The sequence below is a fragment of the Apis mellifera genome, linkage group LG12 (assembly GCF_003254395.2).
Source record: "Apis mellifera strain DH4 linkage group LG12, Amel_HAv3.1, whole genome shotgun sequence".
NCBI lineage: Eukaryota > Metazoa > Arthropoda > Insecta > Hymenoptera > Apidae > Apis > Apis mellifera.
Window position 1 is genome coordinate 4468190 of NC_037649.1, and position 25861 is coordinate 4494050.

General features: G+C 31.2%; 1 long non-coding RNA gene across 1 annotated transcript in view; it reads left to right on the top strand.

Moving 5' to 3' along the window:
- The window catches only part of LOC113219153, a 312779-nt gene that overhangs the window by 105581 nt on the left and 181337 nt on the right, over positions 1-25861 (top strand). The gene's annotated exons all lie outside the window — the stretch shown is intronic.

The following is a 25861-nucleotide window of genomic DNA, read 5'->3' on the forward strand; positions in this document are numbered from 1 at the left end:
GTAAATAGGCCCTGCTTGATCACCGTTGACAGCTGTAACAGTCGGACAAATTCTCGATGGAAGGGTGTTCACGCCCCCACCGTCGCCGACGTTCTCGAAATCCCTGTTCGGAGAGCCGGACTTGCAGTTCAATCCGTAATTACCCGGATACATATTTTATCGTGACGCGAAACCTGGATCCGGATGGCGATGCCGCCATCTCGAATTATTTACCCGGCAATTACATTAATTATGTCGTCGATAATTAATCCAATTGCAAATGAATATATTGTCGCTATACCTCTAACGACCGGTTGTTGTTTCGCGACCGACTTTTATCGATCCTCGATCTCCGGCAAGAAAGAACGGAAGATGTTTCGCTCGAAGGGTTTTTATTCGTTTCATTTATGACAGGCTATGTACGAGAATTTACGGTAATGGTAATTATAATGAATTTGTATTTGAAGTTTGAAGGTAAGTTAAATGCTGTGAAATTATAGTTTAAAGAGAGGTTTATTATATTTGCTTTAAAATTGGAGGAAGTTAAACAAAATTATAATAGATATTTGTTATTGTATGTTAATTTAAAAATTACGATTATACAGACGAAAGATTATTATAGTAGGTAATAAATTGTCAAGTTTATTCTTCATTAAGGTTCTTTCTGTATTAATAATTCAAGAATTGTAAATTTCGAGTTTATATTTTTGCAACAACCGCATAATATGTGTTTATATAAATTTATGTAAAATATTTATACATTTAATTTTATAATATTTTTAAATAATCTTTGTTTGTTATTTTACAAAATTAAACAATTTAATTATATTAAATCCTTCTGCTTAACTAATGAAAACTTAAATATATATATAAATAAACTTAATCAATACTTTTGCATCTTACAAACATATCAATATATCCTGCACATAAAAACCAATTACTAACCTATCGACGATTCTATTAAAGTTATTCAATTTATAGAAATTGAAAGTAATCAAAAATATAAGTAGAAACACGATTAATTAAAATTTCCCGAAAGTTTGACTTTCACATAATCTTCACTTGATTCTTTTCTTCTCAATGAAATCGATCGTCGAAGCTATTTTATATTATATTCATTACGACAAGATTAGGGCGCCAATTCGTAGAGGGCCCACGCAAGAACGAAAACTTTGTTCTACGCGAATAAAAGCGCAAAGCTTGTCGCGGTGGACGATTGCCTTAAAGCGATAGTTTCGAATGCGCTGCTTCGGGCTTGCGCTCGATAAGAGACGATGCATGCTTCCTGTCGCTCTGTTTAGCAAACAATCCGATAGATTTTTCCTCTCCTCTCCTTGTCTCCTTTGTCCATTCTTTTCCCATCCAACTCTTTATTGATATCATTCGTGCTTATAAGTTCACTATATGTTTAAAGATTCTTGCCATTTTTTTCTCTTTTCTTTTTATTAGAATAACAGAACTTCGTTTACATAAATTCAAGGAACAACAAATTATATAAGTGGATAGGATTAATAATTTTTATTAATTATTTTTAATTTTTCGTTCAAAGTCTTTTAAATTTTCGTTCAGATAAATAGATTCATTTAAAATTCAATAAAAGTACAAATCTTGAATTTAAAGAATTCTAGAAATCAAAGTTTCTTAAAATTTTTTAATTCTCGAAACAGACACACTTTAGAAACAAAAAAAGAAAAAAATAAATATATCCTGGTTTTGAGATCCTCGGACAAAGTTTTCGAATTCGAAGATATTTAAAAATCAGATCTCGTACATCTGATTTCATTCAATTCGATCCGAATTTACCCTTAACTGCGCGTAATTACCTCCTTTCCAATTTCTTCCTTTCCCTTCTCCCCTCGATTTTTCCGCATTTCCCCTTCCCCTCCCTTCCCCTCCCCTCCCTTTTTTTTCAACAAATCCACCCACCGATATTTCTCTCCGCATCATCCCCCTCTCGTACCCCTTCCACCCTCTCCCTCGCCACATATTTCGCACCCTTCCGTCTCCCAACCCCTCTCCTCGAATATATATATATATATATATATATATATATATATATATATATATATACATATATATATATCTATAACAACGGCGGTATACATACTTTTATCTGCTGTTACACGACCGTATCGAGCGGCGCGGGAAACAAATGCGCTGCTCGAACGTTTCCCCCGCATAACGTAAAAATAATACGGCTATACCGGTTGCCAATGTATTACGAATTATGTAAAAGTAAAATTTGAATTTTAATTAATCGGAGTGGGGCGGAGGGAGAAGGGGAAGAGGAGAGAAGCGTTCGGTGCACGGTATCCGGTAATTACGCGACGGACGGGGCGGGGGGGGCGGGATGGGATGGTGGGGCATGGACGGGGAAGGGAGGGGGAGAGGGTGCGGGGAAAAATTCCGTGCGATCGTCCGCGAAACGCAGCGTAATAAATATATTTGATTTCCGCGATGTTTCGCGCTGCATAGTTCGAATTTTGCTTTTATTTTTCTTTTTTTTTTTTTTTTTTTTTATCGGGCCGCACCCGACCTTCTGCTTCCGCGGCTCCTCTCTCCCTCTCTTCCCCTCCACTACGACGTTAATTGATTCATACGAGATGCATTTCTAATTAAAATTGTAACTGATTTGCGAATCGGCGCCGGCGACTTTCCAGAGCCAATATTTAAACGGTTTCTTCTCTCTCTCTTTTTTTTTTCGATAATAATAATGTTTTCGCGGACGTCGTTGGCGAGAAAATCCCGCTTAGGGAGGGGGAATACGTGTTCATGGTGTTGGAGGGGGGGAAGGTGGATGAAAAATCGAATTGTCCGCTTCATTAATGCCATTTTCCCGATTGACGACGAGCAAGAAAGTAGCCCGTATTTACGATAATTCGACGATAATGAAGGAAATGTATAAAAGCGATGGGAAGTATTATGAAATCCGGAATGAATGGAAACGGGTATATTTTTATGTAATATCGTCATCGGTGTCGGCCACTCGTTGAAAGGATGTTTTCGGATCTTATGGATATTAAATAATTTTAATAATATCGACAGGATGTATTATGATTCTTGGTCGTTGAATTTACGAGTGTATCTCTGACAGTTTCAGTAAGTAGAAAAAAAAAAAAAGAAAAAATAGGGAGAAATAGAAAAATTAAACGGATAATTTGAGAAATTTCATGTAAATTATATAGATACGAATATTACAGGTGTTAAAAATTTGTGAATTTTTTTATTTTTTAGTAATATGAGGTAATGAATGTGACGAATAAGCATAATTTATTTTGTTTGTAATATTACTCATGTAAATTTAATTCTATACAGTTACAATGGATTTATATTTTCAAGATCAACAAGTTTTAGGTTTCTTTTCTTTTTTAAGTTTTAAAAATACATTACAAATGTGATTAATATATAATCAATTAATTTTTTTGATTCTTTGAAAATCACAAAATAACAATATCATAAACTCCAACTTTGAAATGTACAAATCAAAATATAAATAAGATTATAAGTTAAACAAGTGAAAAATTATTATATACTCATAATATTTATCTTAAATTTTCAATCGTTATTGAAGATCTCACTGTATAGCACGTATTTCTGTTTTCTTCGTTTATTATTTTAAGAATTGTCGCGAATAATTAAGAAACAATAATTTTATTAAAAGTATCATTATCGTGGCTAATGATCATAGTTGAAATGATTCACACGTTCCTCGAGAAATTTCTAATTGCATATTGCCGAGTTAAACAAGGCTTAACCTCTTCATATGTCGTTGACGAGGCGACGCAAACACTATGAAATGCATGGGGTAGAAGCCTTGGGCTTGGGACGGCTAGGTTTACTGCTAATTGCCGTTGTATTACAACGACCAGTCAAAGGCAGCTCTCGACTTGTAGAGTGCCGACCAAACCTTCCCCCTCCTGCCACCCGGTCACTCCAACTAGTTGCCTCGTATTATATGGGCAAAACTCTAACAGATACTCGGCAATAACTGGAACGACGGCAATGGAGCAATAACCGGCTCCCCTTTGCTTGATCGTCGGCTATCTTCGTCTCTGATTATTCTCAACCAAGAATACGTTGGCTAATGTAGATATGCAGGGAAATAACGTGAATTGGAAAAAAAAAAAAAAAAGTTTTAATGACGAAACGAGATACGTGATAAAAAAAAAAAAAGAAAAATTATTTTCCTTTAAATGGTTACAGAATTAATAACTAATAATTTTCTACATTTCTCCACCTCGCAATGAAAACTTTTGAAAATCGAAATATAATATAAACTTCCTAGAATTCCAATTATTTGCGTTTATATGCGTATAATTCGAATTCATAGAAATTCCATGCCTGCAAATTTATATGTGTATATGTTAAACATTTATTAGCAATACCTGTACACTGAAATAATTCGATATTGATTCCTTTATTTCAATTATTAAAACGATCTCAAAAAGATATTCAATTTTTTCTTCTATTAATTCTTATAATCGAGAAAATATTAACTTTTGTACAATTATCTATTTGTACGTATTTTCGTTCATCTAATCTTTTTCATTTTCTAAAACTTCAAAATGAAAAATTTTACCTCTTAATGTATTACTTGATTTGAACAGAATCCGATCCTCGACGAACTTTGTCGAAAAAACCCGAGCACGATCATCGGCGAGGCCGATCTTTGCCGAACTAAGCCGAACTCCGTCGATAATCTGTGACACCACCGCTATAACACCACGAGTTTAAGAAACGTAACGAAGATCGCAAATTTCCTTTTTTCTTCATTCGTCGTCATAGATTTGGCGCAGAATCGATCAAAGCAATCACTCCCCTAGCCCAATAACGCGGAGCAAAATCCCGCGCGCCTCGATATGGCGAACGTTGGCGATAATTTATTGGAACTGCCAATAGCATTGGCCACGTTAATCAGTCCGTGCATTACTGGATCCGCGTTCGCGTGGACGCGTGGTATTCTTGAAACGCGGTGAAAAGCGGTCCCCGGCGACGATCGCCTGCCCTGCCGAACGTTGGTCAGGCATTAAAGCCGTGGCCCCGCCGCGCGTATGGCAATTTATCACGGCCACGTCTTGGCCATTATACGCGCCGCGTGACCGGGCTAACTCGAGAGGTCGGCGGACATTAGGTTGTGACGGACGCTCGATTACTTTATACGCTTTATTACTTTATTTCCAGCGGGGAAACGACCCGGCCGATTTTTCGTTTTTCGTTTCGTTCCGTACCAGGAAAAATACGAAGGAAGAATAACGAATTAATGTACTTTTAATTGGCCCTATCGTTATCGATCGATCGACTTAGGAATTCTTTTCCACGCCAAAGGGGGGGGGGGAATGGATGGAAAGGAAGTGAAGGGCGTCGTATTGTTGGGGAATCGATTAAACGGCGTTGGTAATTTTGAGTGACGCCGGTTGATTAAATTTCTGATTCCGTAGCTAAATATAGCCGCGATCCTCGGTTATGCGGTTAATTCGTTTCACTTTATTATTTCCCTCCCTCTCCCTGCTTCGCCCCGTTGCGGCACGAGTGCGCTATTTGTTCCGTGTTTTGCGACGCAATGGTGGATTACCCGTAGGATTATTCTGATTCTGTTTGGTTTTCCGAATTTGTTTCGGTGACCGTTTCAACTTTCTCTTTTCGGGTTAATCGCGCGGATACTGATCGGTTTGGAATGTCTTTCATTAAGTTATATTTGTACGCTCGGCTCATTTTATTAACTTTATTTAAAGGGAAACGAATGTTTGAACGAGCGTTTTTGAAAGTTTTTACCCAATCTCTATCAGTGATAATTGTAATTGACGTTTTTTTATTTATTTTCAGTTAATGAAAATAATTAAATTCAGTTAATAAATAATTAATAAAAGAAGGAAAATCATTAAACAATTTCATGATTAAATTAGAATTCATATAATTATACGGAATGGTAATTTATAAAACATCTTTGGGAAGGATTGATTCTAAAGGCCAAAACAAAAATTTTAGTCGAAGCTTGTTAAATTACAGTTTAAGTTTGTGTTAAATAATAGTCGGATAAATCTATCTCTGCCATTTTATTTTATTTCTATCGTCTCAAAATGGAATTTTTAATTTCTTAATATAATAATTCAATAAATTAATCTCAATTTATACTTTTATATATCAAATTTATTAAATGATAATGTAATTTTTCAAAACTATTTTGTAAATAACAGCATGGATCAATAATTATTGAATAATAATAATATGGTTATGTGGAAGCAAAAATTTTTGATGTAATAAGTACAATTATATATATTCAATAAGTATAACAATATTCTGTAGTCTTTAGTTTTAACAGAAAGTAATTTTAAACAATATTTTATTAATAAGTTTAACAATTATTTGAATTTATGTTAGGAATAGATTTGGAAGTCCAGTTTCCAAAAAATTATTTATTATAATGAAAAATTAAAAATAAATAATGTAAATTATTTTCCATTACAACTTCCTATTCCATACACAGTAAAAAACAAAAATAGAATAAATAATTCTAATATTAATATCAATATATTGCAATCATTACATTTAGTCATTCCAACATTAACAACCATAAAATTACTATTTTTAACGGCAATTTTTTTAAAAATAGAGATTACGTAAATTAACATTTAAAATAGCATCTCTTTTAATTAAAATAAAGATAAAAGAGGATTAAAAACCCGCTTGAAAAATGAAAAATATATAACAGATTAAAAGCAACCATGAATATTATTATTTATTTTTAAAATCATTTATGAAATTACTTAATATATCCTTCTATTAAGAATCATAATCAAAATCCCTCAGACCCACACATACAAACAATATGGAAGAAGCATAAAAACGAGACCAACTCAAACTCTCTTTGACATCAATTCTTAAATAATCAATGCAATGATTCCTCGATAAACAAGCTCATCAACCACTCTTCCCAATCTTTATCTCTTTCTTCTGTAGTTTATAACTTCGTTACTCGAATTTCTTCGATCGAAATCACCTGTTCCTCTCCATTGTTTCACCAGTTTAGTCTTTAACTAAAGAATAAAAAGAAGGGAGAGAAAATTATGGCAAAATATTCGATGTCCCCTCCGAGCAATTAAGCATACGTATTTGGCGGATCGAAAGCGAAGATCGAACAGTTGATCAGGATCTTAAAAGCGTTTGAAGCCTCACCTGCCCAATCTGCATAATGAGAGGCGTCCATTAGCCATCGTGGATCGAATGCGCCCATCCTCGGAAAGGGTTGCCTCCAAGCGCGCGCTGTCAGCCCGCCTTGTTCAAATAATAACTATCGATTACCTTTGTAGGGGCGTGTGTTGCGCGCCGTTGTGTACTTTATTTATAGCGCTGCAGATTTTAAGTTTCGTACAAGTTCCTCTTCCTTTTTCCTTTTCCAGGGGAGTCGCGTCGTTTTTGGGGAATTTTGGTTATCTTAACGATTCACGAAATCAATTGGACGATACGTGTGGTCGTTAAACCGAGAAAGGCAGGATTTGTGGTAGTTGGAGAATTGTGAGAATGCTTCGTTGCGGTAATTTTATGCAATTGCTAATTGAGTGGTCGTAAAAGAAGTGAAATAAACGAGAAGAGTTTAATGCGTTAAGTTAATGGATAATATGGATAGGTAGGATTCTTTCAATTTTGCATTATTAATTGTGTGTATGGTATAGGTCGTGTTTTTTTTTTTTTGAAAAATATTTTTGGATATATTTGAATTATTTTATATTTCGTCGAGGAGATTGATATATACATATCTATGATTTGATGAGAAGAATGAGAACGATTCGAGTAATGAATATATAAAAAAAAAAAAAAAAGAAATAACATTGTACCACTGTGTTTATATTTATATTTATTCGTGCGAGTAAAAAGAATTTGACGTTATATAAATATATAATCCGATGGAAAAAATTTCATTAGAAAATAGAAGTATTATGTAAGCAATAAAAAGGAATCTACATCCTTGTTTTCTCCTACACAATTGAATAACCAAAAAGGAGAAAAGTAATTTAACTTGGGAAAAGTAATTTAGATTTGCATTTTTTACTTATTTTTTCTTGCAGCATAATCTTCTATCTAGTTATTTTATTCTTCTTCAATCAAGGATTAATCAAGCTTGTATATATTTACATTAGAATAAAGCAAAAAGGTTAATGTTGCATGATAATTTCCTAATAATAATTGATCTTTGAAATTAAATAAGAAAAAGTTAATTATTGTCAAATGAATTTTTAAAATGTCGCAAGAGTTTCGACGATCAATTTTTTATTTTTTTCATTCTTTATTATACGATATTTCTTTGAATCTTGTACTTATTATAAATTTATTTCTTTTTTTTTTTTTTTTACTTTGAAATAAGCATATATAAAATGATGTGTATAATATGCTACAAATGAACAATAAACGTATTAAAAATATTTTACCAACTTTTATGAAATAATTTTTTTAATCTATTTTTAAATAATCTATTTTTATTGTAAATAATCGAAAAAGAAACTTAAAAAATGGAAATAATAATTTTTAAGTAAATTAATTTTAGAGAAATTTCAAAGAATTCGTTTGTAAGACTCCAACTTTATTAACTTAAATATCATTGTAGAAGCCAACTCTTATTCATATTTAAACTTAATTTTCTCAAAAGCAAGATCTTTAAACGAGAAATTTATATTCCTCTTTTTCCATTTATTGGCCATAATTTTATTCACAGGGAGTCAATAATTAATATAGAATGTCACGAATTTAATTAATTAATTAGTAAAAAAAAAAAAAAATCCTCTTCGAAATTGAAATTTCGGGTTAAAGAGAGAGTCAAACCTCTTCCATATCTCTTTTAATCGATATTAATTTTTATATCAAGTTCGACACCAATCCAATTATTATTTCTCTGTTATTCTCTGTTCCTCTTGCAATTTCTCTCCTTCGACTTTGCCTGTAAATCAACCGAAGTCCGGACGTTGCGTTTCACCTCAAGTGGATGATCTCATTACTTCTTTACGCGGACCTCGCTTCAATGTTACTCGTGGTGGCGCTCACGCGAGTCCAAAACCTTATTTATATTGTACAACTAGGTCCCCTGAATGTTTGAAAAAGTTTATGTCGTGCCCGTCTCCTCGTTTCTTTTCCCTTTCCCCAACCGAGACGTCATGCTATGTATTATTTGCGTATCCGGCCATGCAATTCGTAGATTGCATTTTAATCGAGGGGAGAGGGGGAAGGGGAGAAAAGGGGAAGGGGGAGGGACGAGAAAAATCCTCGTCCATTAATTATCATAACATTGGATGATAAATTTGTCCCAAATTTTCCAGAAAATTGTGAGAATATTTAGAATCGATGATTCTATACGAACTTTGAAATAATGAAATTAGATAATTATAAAAACAGTGTACAGAATCACGTGGGAGTTATTTTAATTAAATGTACGCGGAAATTCGTATTTAATTAAATATACCTATTTTAATTAAATATATTTAATTAAGAATCTACCTGTGTTTAATGTTTTACTTAATAAAAAAAAAAAAAAAAAGAAAAAAAAGGAAGAAGAAAGAAAAAAAAATGCAAAAAATAATATTTCGTATTCACTAACCAAATATATATATTATTCAAAAGTTTCGTTTTAAAATGTGTACGCGCGTATATATATATGTGTGTGTGTGTGTGTATATATATATAGTTAAAATTAGTAATACCCTCCCTACTTTGAATAGCGCAAATTTACAACGGGATACAAGCTGGATTTACAACATGGAAATTTTCCTCGTGAACAACATAATCCGAATACCACGTGAAATATATCTACATTCTTCAAACTCGATGAATAAATATATAAAAATTCGAATAGAATCCTTTAACACGGAGATTGGTTAGTTTCAGGCATAACTTTTAAGAATTATTAACAAAATATATTCCTGTCGTTTTTTGTACGAAAATATAATATAATAATTCGGAATATTTGAATTAGGATACGAGTTAATAAATATCATATGGCGCTAGTGTCGCATTAGTCACAGTGTTAATAATTCCACAAATTCCCTCTTCAAAAGTTTTTATATATAAAAATAAATATATAAATTAAATTAATCAAATATATAATTACAATATTAAATTAATAGAATATTAAAAATATACTATTTACTATTTCAATATTTTAAGATTAAAAAAAAAAGCATTATCAATTTTCAACATTCCGAAAAATTGATTTTTATTCACGATCCGCTTCATTCAGATCCGTCTCGTAATTTTTTAACAAACGTTCTCTATTTTTTCTTCTCTACATCGCGCAATTATTAAAGTGTCGGTTAAGTATCCATCTATACACGTACATATGTATAAATATATCTACGCGTTCCTCCGAGAGTGCATGCGGAAGTAGGTTTAAAAGGGATGATGGTGGAGGAGGTGGACGAGAGAGGGTGGGGGAGGTATTGTCGCGAAGGGATCGATGGATCGATCGACGAAGAACAGCATGCTCGGGGACACAGTAGGCTTTCCATTAGCTTTCATTTGTTTGGACAGCCGGTCCCGTGTCTCGATCTTAAGAGGGATAGACCGGGCTATAGAAGCCGGGTGGGGAGGTGGGTTTGTTTTCTATCGATACGGTGGCCGATCGAAGCTAGTCCCGATTAGCATCGTGGATTCGACTCTCTTTGAATCGAGCTCTCCTCGACCCCCCGCTATACACGTCCCGTTTCTTCTATTTAGTCGATTGCTTGTCCCGCGACCACTTTGCCTATTATTTCGCCGGGGGTTGAACCGGGGTTTGTTCACCGTGAAGGGAACTTTTGTCGATCCTCCGTGAACTGTGATGGCTCGTAATGCAGATAATGGAGTTTGCGCGATTTTTGCACCGTACGATGATAAATTGTAATTATATCAAGCTCAATTTGATTTAGATTTAGATATGGATCGTTATCAATGAATAATCAATTTGTAGATTTGTTAATATGTAATAATGTATTCTGATATGCGTGCAATTTTGAAATTATTTAAATTTTGAGAAAATGTAAGATTATAAGTGCATGTACTATTTTATTTTTAAATGATGATATCCTATTGGATTTATCTTGTAATTTTTATTGTACGTATAATTCCATATATATTATTATTAATTTTAATAATTACGTAAAGAATTGTAATAGTCTTGATATCTTTATTTCATAGCTAATATTTTTCCACGCAATTCTAAAAATGTTTTTCTGATTTTGAAACTTGTTTCCATAAATGATTCCATAATTTAATATAATACAATATGCCGTATAAATTATTAATTATTTGAAGGATACAAATAATTAAATTATTATTAGATATTATTAGATTTTAGACATTTTCGTAATAGAATTTAGCAAATAATATTTTATAATTAACAATGTCCAAATACTTATACGTATAGAAATGTATAATATGAATAATAGTATGAATAATAATATTATTATAGGTGCATAATATGAATTAACGTTTATGAACATTTGAATTTATATTATTGGGTTAAGTTATATTAGTTTTGTGAACGTAAGAATAAATATTAATTTAATACAATGCAGCTTTGAAACCATTTAAATCTTGTTAATATATTAATATTATTATATAATCTATTATTAAATTTTTTAAATTATAAATGTCAATAATATTCATTTGTTTTTAAATGATAATGATTTTATAATGAATCAAAATTTATAAATAATTAAACAATTTTACAAACCAATATTTATTTATAATATTTATTTCAAAAGCATGGTTAATAAATATTTTTTACACTTATATTTATCCTATTATTTAAGTTTATACAAACAATTATAAATCACAAAACACATGTTCCATTATTGCATGTTTATCTAATCTACATTAAGTTTTAAAAATAAATAAAAGTAAAATATTTTGTGAGCATGAAAAAATTCGCAAATAAAATAAATTTATTATAAAGAATTCATGTATCGCTCATTTGAAATTATTTATTTTATCGGAATAAAAAGAAATAGATTGTTGAGAGAATTGATGGGACAGTCGATTGTAATAAAAATTAATTTTACGTTATTCTTGGCTCGATACACGTAAATTACAAAGATCATTTGCACTATAAAGTATAAGCTTATTTAACTCATTTGCTGGAAGGGAAGCTTGCCAGAAAGCATCCCCGTTGTACAAGCACAGTATAATCTTCATTATACTTCACAGGGACGTAGAACACTTCCCAACACCTATATCTCCTTCCAATTATGCAATTATTGTAAGTCATGGAAGTTGTGCAAACAGTTCTTAAAGAAACGCATTATCTATGTTGGAACAATTTTCTTGTTTACAAAAAAATTTATTAATTTTTTTGAGGAAACCAAGTTTAAAAAAACAGCATTTTATAAATTTTATAAAGCATTCTGCTTTTAGAATAATTAAAACCTTTTGATCTTTAACTGTACTTACCATCCATAAACAGAATTTATACATAATTTTTAAATTTAATTTAAAAAAACTTGGAGATTAAATATTATTAATAAATAAATAAATCATTTGGTGTCAGTATAAAAATGTCAATGTAAATTAAGATACGATAAAAATATATGAAAAAATAGAACAAATTTTTTTAAATATTGATATTTATTCTTTTTTTCTTCAGACAGAATTCCCATCTATTTTTCTATTTTAATCTCTTTTTTTTATTTTATATTTTATACTTTTTATATTTTTACTTTATGTATAAATATATGTAGATATGTAATCTTTCATTTTCATGTAACAAAATATATTAATAATATATTCCCATAATTTATAAATTATTAAAACGAAAAATCTTTTAACTTCGAAATATTTATTATTTCATCATAAATCAATTCTAATTCTGTTTTTTATCTTAAACAAAAATTACACTCTCTTCCTTAATCTCCTAAAAAAAAAAAAGAATCGATTTTTTATCCTTTTCGAAACAGGTTATATATTCTCTTCACTTCTTTATGACAGTGGAACACAAACAACTCTTGACCGTCACCGTGAAACGTGAAAATATCAATCCGAAAAAGGCCACCCTGTACATCCACCGAACGCTCTCAGAGCCATTCGCTCGGTCCGGCCATTAACCCAAATTAGTCTTGCAAGTGCTCGTGCCTTTTCGATTCCACTCGAAAAGAATCCCGTGCAAACACTGCTTACGCCTTTCCGCGACGGTCAAAGGGGGGAGGGAGGGAGGGAGGCCGTGCGAGAGAGTGTCACAGAGAGGGAAGATCGAGAGTACGAGTACGTGGAATCGTCGAATTCTATTTTCAGCGATCGATATCGTGCGTGCCCGCTCGAGAATAAAGCTGTCGCGAGCCGGGGAGATGCCTCCTCTTAGGCTGGGAGAGGTGGAGTATGTCAATCGGTTGGAGCGACGCTGGTTTAAGTGGTTAACGCAGCCTCGAGATTAGAGAGTAGAAGCGGCGATTTAAGAGCTGTCGTTCGGCTGTTAAGATGTTTTCATTAGCGGCTTGCGGCTGCATGCGTGTTCGCGTTTGAACACCTTTCTCCTCCGCCAAATTGATGACGAGAGAGGGTGGTGGTTCCCGTATTTCGATCGAATTAATTTTCAAAAAATTAAAAAAAAAAAAGAGAGAGAAGTGCGAGGAATAATTAAATTGCTGGAAAGAAATTTTTTATTAGTAGATTTTTAACTTATGTGTATATATTATGAAATTTTTTATATATTATTTTATTTAATGTATATATTGAAATATATACAATTACTATGCTCAATGTAAAGCTCAAAACTTAAATCTTTATTTATCTATATGAATCAATCTTTTCTTTGCAATATGGAAAATATTTGTTGAATATGTATTATTCTGTGCAGTATAAATTATTTATTTTTTGTTAGAAAAAGTGTAATGGTTAATCAGGAGATAATAAAATAAAAATTTAATCGTATAGAAAAGTTATTGTGAAAAATATTCTAAATAAGTGCGATAAAGATTTTCTTTTATATTTTTCTTATTATATAATAATTAAATTATTAATTAAATAATAAAAAGAATTAATGAAAAAATATTTCTTTGCATATTATAAATTTTAATGGATTAATTTATATAATTTGTACGAAAAAATATTGAGCTATTTATATTAAAAAAACCACCAGTTTTAGAGATATTTTTAACGTGAATTTTATAAAATATATGTGTAAAAGATAAGGTACACGCGAAAAGATATTTCGTATAATAAATTACATAAAAGACGTAATTAGCTAATTATAAAAAATAATAAATTACATCGTGCATTAAAATTACATGGAATCTGGTAAAAAAGAAATATCAATGACCTTTGCACGCCTCCGTATACAGGAAATTTAATTAAACCAGATTATTCGATTCTTTTTTAAACCATTTCTCCTTTCTTCTTTCGGATAATTTATCTTTATAGATTAAATATATATATAAAATATAAATCACGAAATCCAAAATGGACATACAATGTGCACGACCTTACATACAACCAATATTTCTTTATCATATTTCACACTCTATTCTTGCCCATTTAACTCGTTCCATTAGTCGATCAAAATTTCCCCCTCGATCTTTTTATAATCAAAAAAAAAAAGAAAAAACCATTCCAACAATCAAACTAAAAAAAAAAAATGAATATCCTCTTATCTTAATTCATGGATCTCCACACCATGGTTTATCTGACGGGTGAATAACAACAGCCTGCCTCCTCCTTCCTTCGACGGGAAATCGTCCTCGAATTTGTCGAGGAACGTCCTGTAATAATCGATCTGGCCGCAATATTCGCGGTTCGTTTGACGTCGCGGGAGTGGGACGAAAATTCGGCCGGCCATTAATTCCGGCCCGTAAAATAAGCTTCTTACGAGCGCGTTATCTGGCCGTCGTTGCAAATACACCGCAAGGATAATAGAAACATCGTTCGCTTAATAACGGGGCGCGATAGCGGCGGAGACAGGATCATTTTCGCGCAAATGCGAAGGTTAGGCCTGGCCTGGAGCCTGGGCCGTACCCTGTTACCCCCACCCTCGACTTGCTTGCCCTACTCCCAAGGATGAACACGCCAGGTAGACACGGCCCTGAGGCAACACCGGCGGACCTTGATAAGCATTCAGATTAGCGTGACGCCTCGAATGTGTTTACGTTTAATTACGCTAAGAGTCTCCATTAGGCTGGACCGCTGCCAGCTTCAATTCGGAGACCGGTCTGTTTTACCGAGCGTAGGTGCACCCACTTAACTTCTTTCCCTCCTTGTCTCTCTCCCTCCGTTTCCCGCTTCGCTCGTCGCTCTGTCCTTCTATCTGTCTATCTGTGCCTCGCGTCGCCCGCTATTCGTTTTCTGTCCCTTTTCAGTCAATGCATGCCTGCCTCTATCTACCGCTCCTTTTCTTTCGCACGTTGGATTTCTATTCTTCCCTCTTTCAATCTTTCCCTCGGTTTCTTGCTCTTCTACTTACACGTGCGTTACGCGTACGATAAATTTTCTATCTCGCTCACATCTTCGTTTTCACATTTCCTGCGTTCGTGTTTTTCCTCTTATTGATTTTATTTGCTAAGTTTTGTGAGCCGTAAATTGTGCAGGTTGCAATTTGTGTCGGGTTATAATAACGCGCGTTGGATATTTATTGGGCATTTTCTATTTTTTTTTTTTTTTTTAACGTTTCTGTTTTATCCCTGGACCATATCTTTCATACGTTGAATATCTATTCCTCTTTCAGTGTCTTTTCTCCTTCTCCGTGATTTTCATTCGTGCATTATGTAATAAATTTTGGTCCATTTGGTTTTCATATTTCGTGGTTTCTCTCTCTCTCTCTCTCGTTGATTTTACTCGTTATATAAGTTGCGAGTCAAGTTGCAAGTTGCTCGTTGTAATTCGTGTCAGGTTATAATAATACATGCCGGATATTTATTGGACGTTTTCTATTCCTTTTTTTTAAATGTTTCTGTTTCATCCCTGTATTATATTCTTTTTCCTTTTTTTCCCCACCGTTGGATTTCTATTTTTCTTTTAATTTTTACCTTCCACTCCTTTGTGTTTTTCACTCGCGTGTATAATAAAATTTAGATTTTATTCTTTCGACTTCCATAGTTGCATAGTTTCTCTTGTTGACCATATTTGGTTAAGTTATCTGGAAAGTTGCAAGTTAAATTGCAACTTGTTCCTTGTAATTCGTGTCAGGTTGCAATAAATATCGAATATTTATTGGCCGTTTTCTGTCCCTTTCCTTAATGTCTTTGTTTTCATTCTTTGCGCCGTATCCTTTTCTTCTTTCATTTTTTTTTTTTTCTATTCCCCTTTCAATCTTTCTCTTTCTTCACAGCTCTACGTTTTTCACTACGTACGCTATGTAAATTTTTATTTGGTTTTCATATTTCGTGATTTCTCTTATATGTCGATCTCCCTCTTATTTGATAAATTATCTGGAAAGTTGCAAGTTAAGTTGCAATTCGTGTCAGATTATAATAACGTATATGGATATTCATTGGTCGTTTTCTGTCTCTTCTTCATTAACTTCATTAACTCCTGGTTCCATTCCTGGACTATACGCTATCTTTTTTTTTCGCGTTTCGGATTTCTATCACTCTTTCAATCTTTCCCCTCTTGCAATCGTATTTTTCATTCATATATTGTACAATAAATTTTATAATAAATTTTGATTTTCTTCCTTTCCATTGGTTTCCATATTGTACGGTTTCTCATGTTGACCTTATCTTACTTATATGGTAAGTTGCAAATTAAGTTGCAAATTGCTGATTATAACTTGTGTCAGCTTCGTAATAATATGTGATGGATATTTATTGGTCATTACTTGTAAGTGTTCAAAGAAGAAGTTTCCGGTTATTGACGAGTGATGGACAGGCCTTTGCCGAAACATGTTGCTTTTTCGCTATCTTAATAATGATCGATTTCCACTCGTTTAACTCTAAGATACACATCAAATCATATTTATGAAATACGAATCGCTTTGATGCGAGTGAAACAAGTCCCTAATATTTTTGAATATTTATTATAATTATATTTTATTTGCACTATTAATTTTCGTAATTCAATCATAAGGATCTAAATTAAATTTTTTCAAACTCATTAACTTAAATCGTTAATCTATATCCATAAGAAAATATATCAAATATCATTTAATTCTTTTTCACCTAACAGTATTTATAATACTCAAATTCATTACATTAATTTATTATTGGAAAAAGTTAGACTCATCATGGAGATTAAGAATCTCCAAGCATATTCTTTCCATAATTATTGAAAAAAGAAAAAGTAAGATACAGCCATATAAATCGATCGAGAAAAATTTCAAATTTACCGCGCAACACTGATCATTAATCATTTATAAAATTTTAAGACATATTCATTTATAAAATTTCCAGCTTAAATTAACTTTAAAACTTGCTCTTCCTCAATTTTTCGAAGAGAGTCTCGATCTAGCCCAAGTTTTGCCCTAACCCGAAAATAGCCCAAAGCGGCGCTAACTCGAAACGTATCCAAACCCCTCCCCCCCTCCCTCTGTGCATACTCATGCAAACTGCGTCATTCTTTCGTCGATACCACGTCTTTGGGACAGATGACCTAGCAACAGCTAGGCGGACCCTCCCCACCGAGAAGAAAAAGGGGAAGAAGCGGAGGGATGGCGGCGGGGAGGGAGGGGGATAGAGTTGGCGGAATTTAAAAGCGCTTTTAGCTTTTAGCCGGGGCGATACCTCTAAGAAAACGTTTTAGCGGATTTCATTTGCCCGCCGTCGCGCCCCTCTCTCTCTCTCTCCCGTTGCAGGACCCGGGACGGGATGGATCTCTGGGTGGAGACGTGGTGGAGGGAAGGTGAAACGCGCAAAAGGGTGAGAAAAAGAGGCGGCCTCGGTGGTTTGCTCCGAGGCAACACCGGTTATTAAGTAGATGCTACATCGGTGGATGAATATTTAAGACGTTCAACAAGTTGCGGATTTTTCTTTAATCAGCCTTTAACCATCCGCCCTCCAACCTCGCCACTTACCCGAGTTATGGCGGCTCTGAGGAAAGATTCGAGGAATCTGGGATCTCCTTTTTTTTTTCTTTCTTTCTTTCCCGTTTCTCGATGGATTTATTCCTCCGTTGATGCATCAAGATATTTTGTTGCGATTGTTGGTAGAGATAAGGTAAAATGGTTCGTGTAACTTAATTTAATTTTATTATTTCCAATTTGTTTCTTAATATGATCATTCGTGGAATATCGTGTAAATTATTATTGGTAAATAATGTATTTTAATTGTGCTCTTTATTTGGCTCCCAATTAAAGAAAAGTTTGAAGTAAGTTTGCGAATATTTGGGAAAATATATATAATAAGGAATTGATTATTGGAGAAAATAACTCTTATAACTTTTGAAATACATGTTGAACAATAAATGTTGATTAAAAGTAATAATAATGTAAATATTTGATAACATATATTGAGAAACTAATTATATTTTAAGAAATTAAATACCAAATAATAATAGAAATATTTTTGTCATTTCAAAAATAAATTATTTTAATATAATGTAATTGAAAAACACTGTATGTGAAATAAATAATTATTTTTATTATTTGTATATTTTGAAATGTATACATAATCATATACATATATATACATTTAACTTCTTAAGTTAAATTTTATGAATCAAAAAAATTATTTAAAAATAATTTTCGAATCACTTTTCCAAAGTATTATTATTTCATACAAAATTATCTAATGATTATAGAGAGATCATATAGAGGAGCATGCCATTTGATTGGAATAGATTTTTCATTATTCTGAAAACAAAATGTACACAAGAGCTTCCATTTAAACCGAGATTGCTAATGGAAACGGAAGTTTTCCTGGTCGGTTTCGCCTGGGCTTACATTTTCCGAAGTTTCTAATTATTATATCACAAAGCCCGATCGTAATCAATCGACAGACTCGTCAAAGTTAGTTAGCTACTTATTATAAATTGTTCGCTACAGTACGCAGCTAATAGCCGGCCCGCTCGATCACGCCAGTAAGTTAGTTTTAACTTCAATCCGGGTTAACGAAGGTTGAAACGTCCCTTCTATCGCCGAAGGAAAAGACGTGATTGCGCCATTTATTCTGTATTTAATATCATCCCTCTTGAAAAACGTGACACAAAACAACACGATTCGTTTTAATCAATTATCTTGAACATCCTGATCTCTGGAGTGATCTCATGGACGCAGAACGTTTCAAAATTTTTCTTTAACATTGATACATTAATAATTTCATCTCTGCTTTTATTCTGGACAATCATGAAGAAAATCAGCATTTATCGATTGAATTTCGAAGATTTGTTATTATTGTTGCTTTTATTATTGGGTTTTTCTTAGGTTTAAAGATTATATGAATTATGTGTTAATTATAACGTTAGGAATTATTTAAAAATAGAAATAAATTAATTTTATACTATTCTGTAGTAATTACGATAGTATTTTGTTTATTTGAAACATCTCAATTAAAAAAGCTAGATAGAATACATTATTTTAATGATTATTTTTTTAATAACGCCCAATTATTTTAATAACGCTTAAAGCTTGTTATTATTTTCCTCTATAATTGAACAGTGGTTGCGTTGTAAATCATTCTAATCGAATTTGAATATTATTAAAATAAATTATTCGAAAAATCATTAAAATATCATATGTTATTTTATTTAAATGGAAAAATAATTCCTTCAGATTATTTGATTCAGAAATAAAATAATTTTTATATTATTTATTATTTGAATTTATTCAAATAATTTCTCTAAAAAAATAATACTTTTTTCTGTTCTATCAATATAGTCAATATCGTGAATACATATTTGCTACATGAATACAATTAAATATATTTAAAAGTGCTACAAGTAGTATTACAAAAAAAAAGTTAATTCAATTAAATAAAATAACAAATAAATAATCTCTTTACAATTTTTTATGTTCAATTATTTTTTATTGAATGAATTCAAATTTGAAATTTTTCATGTTATTTATAAAATAAAAATAATAAAATACTTATTTATATGAATAATTCAAATTATTATTTGAATATATGTGTCAAGAAGAATATATATTGCATTTTATAAAATTTAAATATGGAAAACATAAAAATAATTTATTGCTCATTGTAATAATTAAAAAAAACAGCTAGTGATAATATATATATTTATCATTCTTTCAAATGTATTTTTCATATTACACCATTTGTTACAATTTAATTGTTACAATGAGTAATGAATTGTATTTATTTTCCAATAAATTTTATTAGCATCCTTCTTCTAGACATCCATTCATTTGTTATCTTATATCAAATAAAATATATCTTACTTAAGTAAATCTAATTAATCAAAAGACGACTTGGTAGCTTACAATTAAAGTTAGAAGTATGTTCAAATTATAAAACAACTTCTTTATTCACTCAGATTTATTATATAATAAAACTTGTCTCGAGGCATGTTTCACACCTAATGATAAGATCAATCTGAGATTCTGAGAATTTGTAACGCGAAAAATAGATACATAGATAGCTTTATAATACAGATTTTTTTATGTTACATGAAATTTATTCGTTAAATAAAAATAGAATTGAATAAATTTTTGTTATAAATTTTAAAAAAATATGTAATAAATTTTTTTCATTAAAATAGAAAAGCGATAAAATTATTATCAGGATTCTTAATCAATTTCCATCAACATTGTTTTTTTTTTTTATCCAATTTCTTTATCCAATTTTCTTCACTTTCGTGTCTTATTTATTAACTCTTTTTATTATATCCTTAAGAAAAACTTCATTTCTACATTTATTTTTTCAAATTTTAATCGCGTTATACGAGGACAGTGGCACAATTTTCACATATATGTATCATAATGTACAATATTTCATTGTAATTCCAAATGATATCAAACCCATTACGAGTCATGTCTTGTAGAGCATATTTTAAATGATTCATTGGATATTCCTCGTTTTCTATCCATCTTTTTTTATTGGTTTGACAGCAAAAATGAAGTTTTATTTGTCCCGTGTATTATAATTTTCGTTAGAGATAATATTCCACTAAAATTACCTATTCTATCTCTTTTATTAATTGTCTTTTTTATGTTACATAAATAATAATTGATTCGAAAACAATGTTTTTTCTCGAGCCAGGAACAAATAAGATTATAGACGAAAAAGAAATAAGTAATACATCCATCTCTCGTCTTCATGCCTCGAAACACCAACTCCATCTATCTGATCGCGAAAACTTATAATGTTGATGACTTCGTTCCTTTTGTCCAATGTATATATATGAATGTGTAAGTTACAATACAGGTGTTAATACATGGTGAAATATCTCTGAAGAATTGATTGTAGAGTAAATACAAAAGTTGATATGGAAAAAATATCGATTTAAATCTACTAATAAAAGCATTTAGCGAATTTGCATTAGATGAGTACAAGACAGCTCTATTTTTGTTACACTCTCACGTCTCATCATCTTGTTTCTCTGCCTCGTTTCATTTAATGCAATTTTAAATTTGCTAATAACTTAATAAATAGCTTCGACTAATATTTTATGTTTGTTGTTCTTTAAACTCACAAAAGGTATCCCAGCAATATATTAACACTTTAGAAATTTTAATTGAGGGTATTTTTTTATAATAGTGAAAAGTACTTGTTTCTAATAAGTTTTGTTAGAAGAGACAAGTTCGAATATTTGAATATTTTAAAGATAAAATTGATGATAATAATATGAACTTCACAATTTTAAACATATTCATGCTCATTTCATTGCCGAATGCATCAAGCAACTACGTGTTATACATTCATAAAATTTTAAAATATTTGTTGCTAAAAAATAACGAATATGAGAATGAAATGATTTATCGATAATCTAAATATATAATTAATCGTTTCATATTATTTATTAGTCTATTTTATATCTCTTCTTATTTTTTTTAAGCAATTTTTTAATTATTTGAACAAATATTTCTAATAAAATTAGTTTTTTAAAGAGAATAGAATTCGATTTCGACATTATAAATAGTAAAAATATTACTTTTAAATATAAATACAAATAACTCATTTTTTAAAAATCATTAAGAATATACATAATCCATTATCCTTCCACATGTTCAGGAAAACAGAATTATTGTAGATTTTCTTAAGTATATGAAAATTTTTCTAATTGATCATAAATGGTACATGGGATTTTATCGATTCATTCCTCCATACCAAAGAATATAAACATCTTAATCATCTGAAATGAAAACATGATGCACTCAAGGGTTAACCACTCACTTCACAAACACCCCGTATATACATATATCCTCTCCTCTCTATTCCTCCTCCATTCATTTCCCTCGTTGCATATTCGTACACGCTTCTCTCGTGTCGGTCCTCTCGCTCTCTTCGTCGCGCATACGCGACTGTATATATATGCCTCTTCGTCGTTGAATGGACGTATACACGTACACGTACACACACACATATATACACACACGCGTGCGTTGTTTGCGCGCGGCCGCAACAGCTAGCCAAAGTAAAGTAAGCTTTTAGCAGAGTGGCTGATTTATCAATGTATTTATTCCGAGATATTGAATTCATCTAGTTAAGTAGTGCTACCGGGGTTGCTCGTGCTCTCTCTCTCTCTCCCTCCCTCTCTCTTTCTCTCTTTCTCTCTTTATAGCTATTTTCACCTACCTAGAGAACAATCCTCTCTCGGTCTCAAATTATTTCCACGAATTCTTGCTAAAAATTTTTCCGTTCCAAAGGAATGGATTGATGAAAATTGATATCCATTTGAGGATATTAAAATTTTTTGAATATAGAAGATTGGATATATCGATGTTTTAAAGAATTATCGTTGTTTTCGTGGAACCGAATTTTCTGGGATAATTTTATCGACAAGTGGGAAAAGAAATATTTGCAAATTAAACAAACGGTTTAAAAAACATATTGTAGTAGAATCTATAGTCATTCTCAAATTATTTCTAAGAATTCTTGGTAAATTTTTTTTATCCTGAAAAGAATCGATATGGAAAATTAGATATTTAGAATTTTTGGAATAATTCTATTGAGAGTTATAAATTGGAAATCAATTAAATGAAAGAGGATGTTTGCAATTCTAACAACGTGAACAAATGATAGGATAATACTGGAAAAGATGGATCTCATTTTTAAAAATGTTTCAAGCTTAAAGTGTTTTAAATACTTTCTTTCTACGAAGTTTTCTAGAATACTTAATCATCATAACCCAATACACTTATAAATAATTAGCAAAGTAAGGAAAATTTTGGAGCATACTTCATATCTTCCTCTCTCTCTCTTTCTCTCTTTCTCTTTTCAGAGGTGAAATGAACTACTTCATTAAAAGTTTTGGTTAAATTTGTTGTTAAAGTTGTTTCCTTATATTGATTCAAAAGTGAATTAATTTCAAAATAGCTAAATGTTTTACGATAGTAAAATAGATTAGAGATTTCAACCGATTTAATCGAATCTTATTTTCATTTCAATATCTAGAATCGATGATGATCCACAAAAATAGAATATTTTTATATCTTATACTATTATACTTAAACAATTCTTATTTTTAGTGTGTGGATAATCACGTATATTATATCTTACTCATAAACAAAATGCATTATTTGACATATAAAAATATTAAAAATATATGGAATAATATTGTAACATTAAAAAATAGTTTCAATAATGCTTAAAAATTGATAAAAAGAAATTCTAATTAATTTTATTAAATTTATTATGCGTAATGTATAATATATTATAATAATAATTTTTTAAATTAGATATTAAAAGAATACATATGATATTACAAGTTAGATTGTCCTAGAAACTATTATATACACATATGAAATGTAATATACATATATTTACTCATCATATATATACATCATATTATACATTCATACACATATATACATCATATATATGTGTATGAAATATACAAAATTCTTTTCAAAATTTCATTCATTATTTTGGCTTTTTTTTTATAAATATATTAAATATTTTTTTTTCGATAAAACAAGAATTAAATTTTAATGCATTATATTTCTTTTATAACAATAAAAATCGATAAAATATTAAACAAAGCCCATTTAATTTTATCATCTTTATCATTACACAAGCATAAACGAAACTCAATAATAAACTTGGAAAGACTATTCTGTACAAATAATTATATAATCTAATATACATAAATAATTTCATATTAATAATTGATAAAAACGAATCCTTTCTATCAAAATCTAAATCTAAATTAAACTTTAAAATAATTAAAATAGCCTAACCTTAGTATTATATTTAATTATCGGATATATTTACCAATAAACTCCAATATATCAAATTTTTCTCACACATTGACGATTCCATCATCGATCCAAACTCTCAATCTTCAAGATTACTTTTCCAAAGACTGCCGCATAAATCGATTGGAAATGGTGCAAGATTCTCGTACAGTCGATTGGAGGAATTTTCGCCCCTTTTAAACTGGGACAAAACTGGTAATCCAGTTTTACAAATATAAGCTTCGATCGACGAACGCGACATCTGGCGTCTCGCGAGTGTCTATCGCGCGTAGACGTTTGCGCCCCGTCTTCGTTGTTTATTCGATTTCACGTGTTATTTTACCTCGGTTCGGAAACAGGGACGGGATCGGGTCACTTGTAACAAAGTTTTGTAATTCAATCTGACGGCGTAACATTGAGGGTTGAGTGGCGGAAATTTCGAACGAATACCCTGTCCCTGTCCCGGACATTAAGTGCCATACACGCGAGCTTTTTACTTGAAACGTTTCTATGGCAATCGGCCGGGTGATTAAACGTGTCTCGTTACGTTCGTTTTTTGTGAGTTACTGTTGATTTTTATTTATTTATTTATTTTTTCTTTTTTTGCGGGAAGATCATATAGAAACAGTTTTTTTCTTTTTTCAACAATATTTGGAACGAAAGTCAAAGAATATAGTTTTCTTAAAAACTGTGCATGAGTAAATAAATATTTCATTCTTAGTTAATTTATTTAAATTCAAGCGAAATTAATCTGAAAGTTTCAAATTTAAGTTATTCGAGTTCAAGTAGATAGATTGGATTAACGTTTGACTACATTCGGCTTCACAAAAGTTACAGTAATCGGTTTGAGGAACACGCAGGAGGAAGCTGGAATTGTATCGTTAAACGATCTCTCGTGTTGAATCGTAGTTGTTTCTTATTGCTCGACGGATAATTGGTCAGCCAATAACAATTTTCCCATTTTCGACGACGTTCGATTTCACCATTCACAAACGAAATACACAATTTACATAATTTCAAGTAACCGATAATCGGTCGGTTAATTGAGAATCGCGTCTCGATTGAGCATTGGCGATACACGAGGCGCAAATGCAATGGAAGCGACCAAATTGGAATTAGTAGCCGGTGCACGAGTAAAGCCTGTTGCATCCTCGTAGAACTGTGCCTTCATAAAGTCGACGCTTGCTCGTTGTTTCATTTTCAGAGAATATTCTATGAAAAGAGGTTAATGAATCGATAGCCAAAGTTATTCTCTGTATTTCTTTTCCCCTTTATCTCTATTTTATCATTAATTATTTAATGCCAACTTAATCCTTAGAGAAGAGAAGAATTTTGTTTCCTCGAATTTATAAAATTGGAATTATTATTATTATTTTTTTTTTTTTAAATTTTGCAGAAAGAAAAGATAATTTATTGTATATCATTATTATGTAATGGAGAATAAAAATAAAATATAATAAACTTGAAAATGAAATTTAAAATATAGTTGCTTATCAAAACCAAAATTATAATAATAAAATGTTTAATTACAAGTAGAATTTTGATTCCATTTCTTTCAATTATTTAATTAATTGCACCAGAAGAATTAATTCACATCCTCATATTATATTATTTTACAATATTCTTCAATTTTATGGATATGGAAATAGA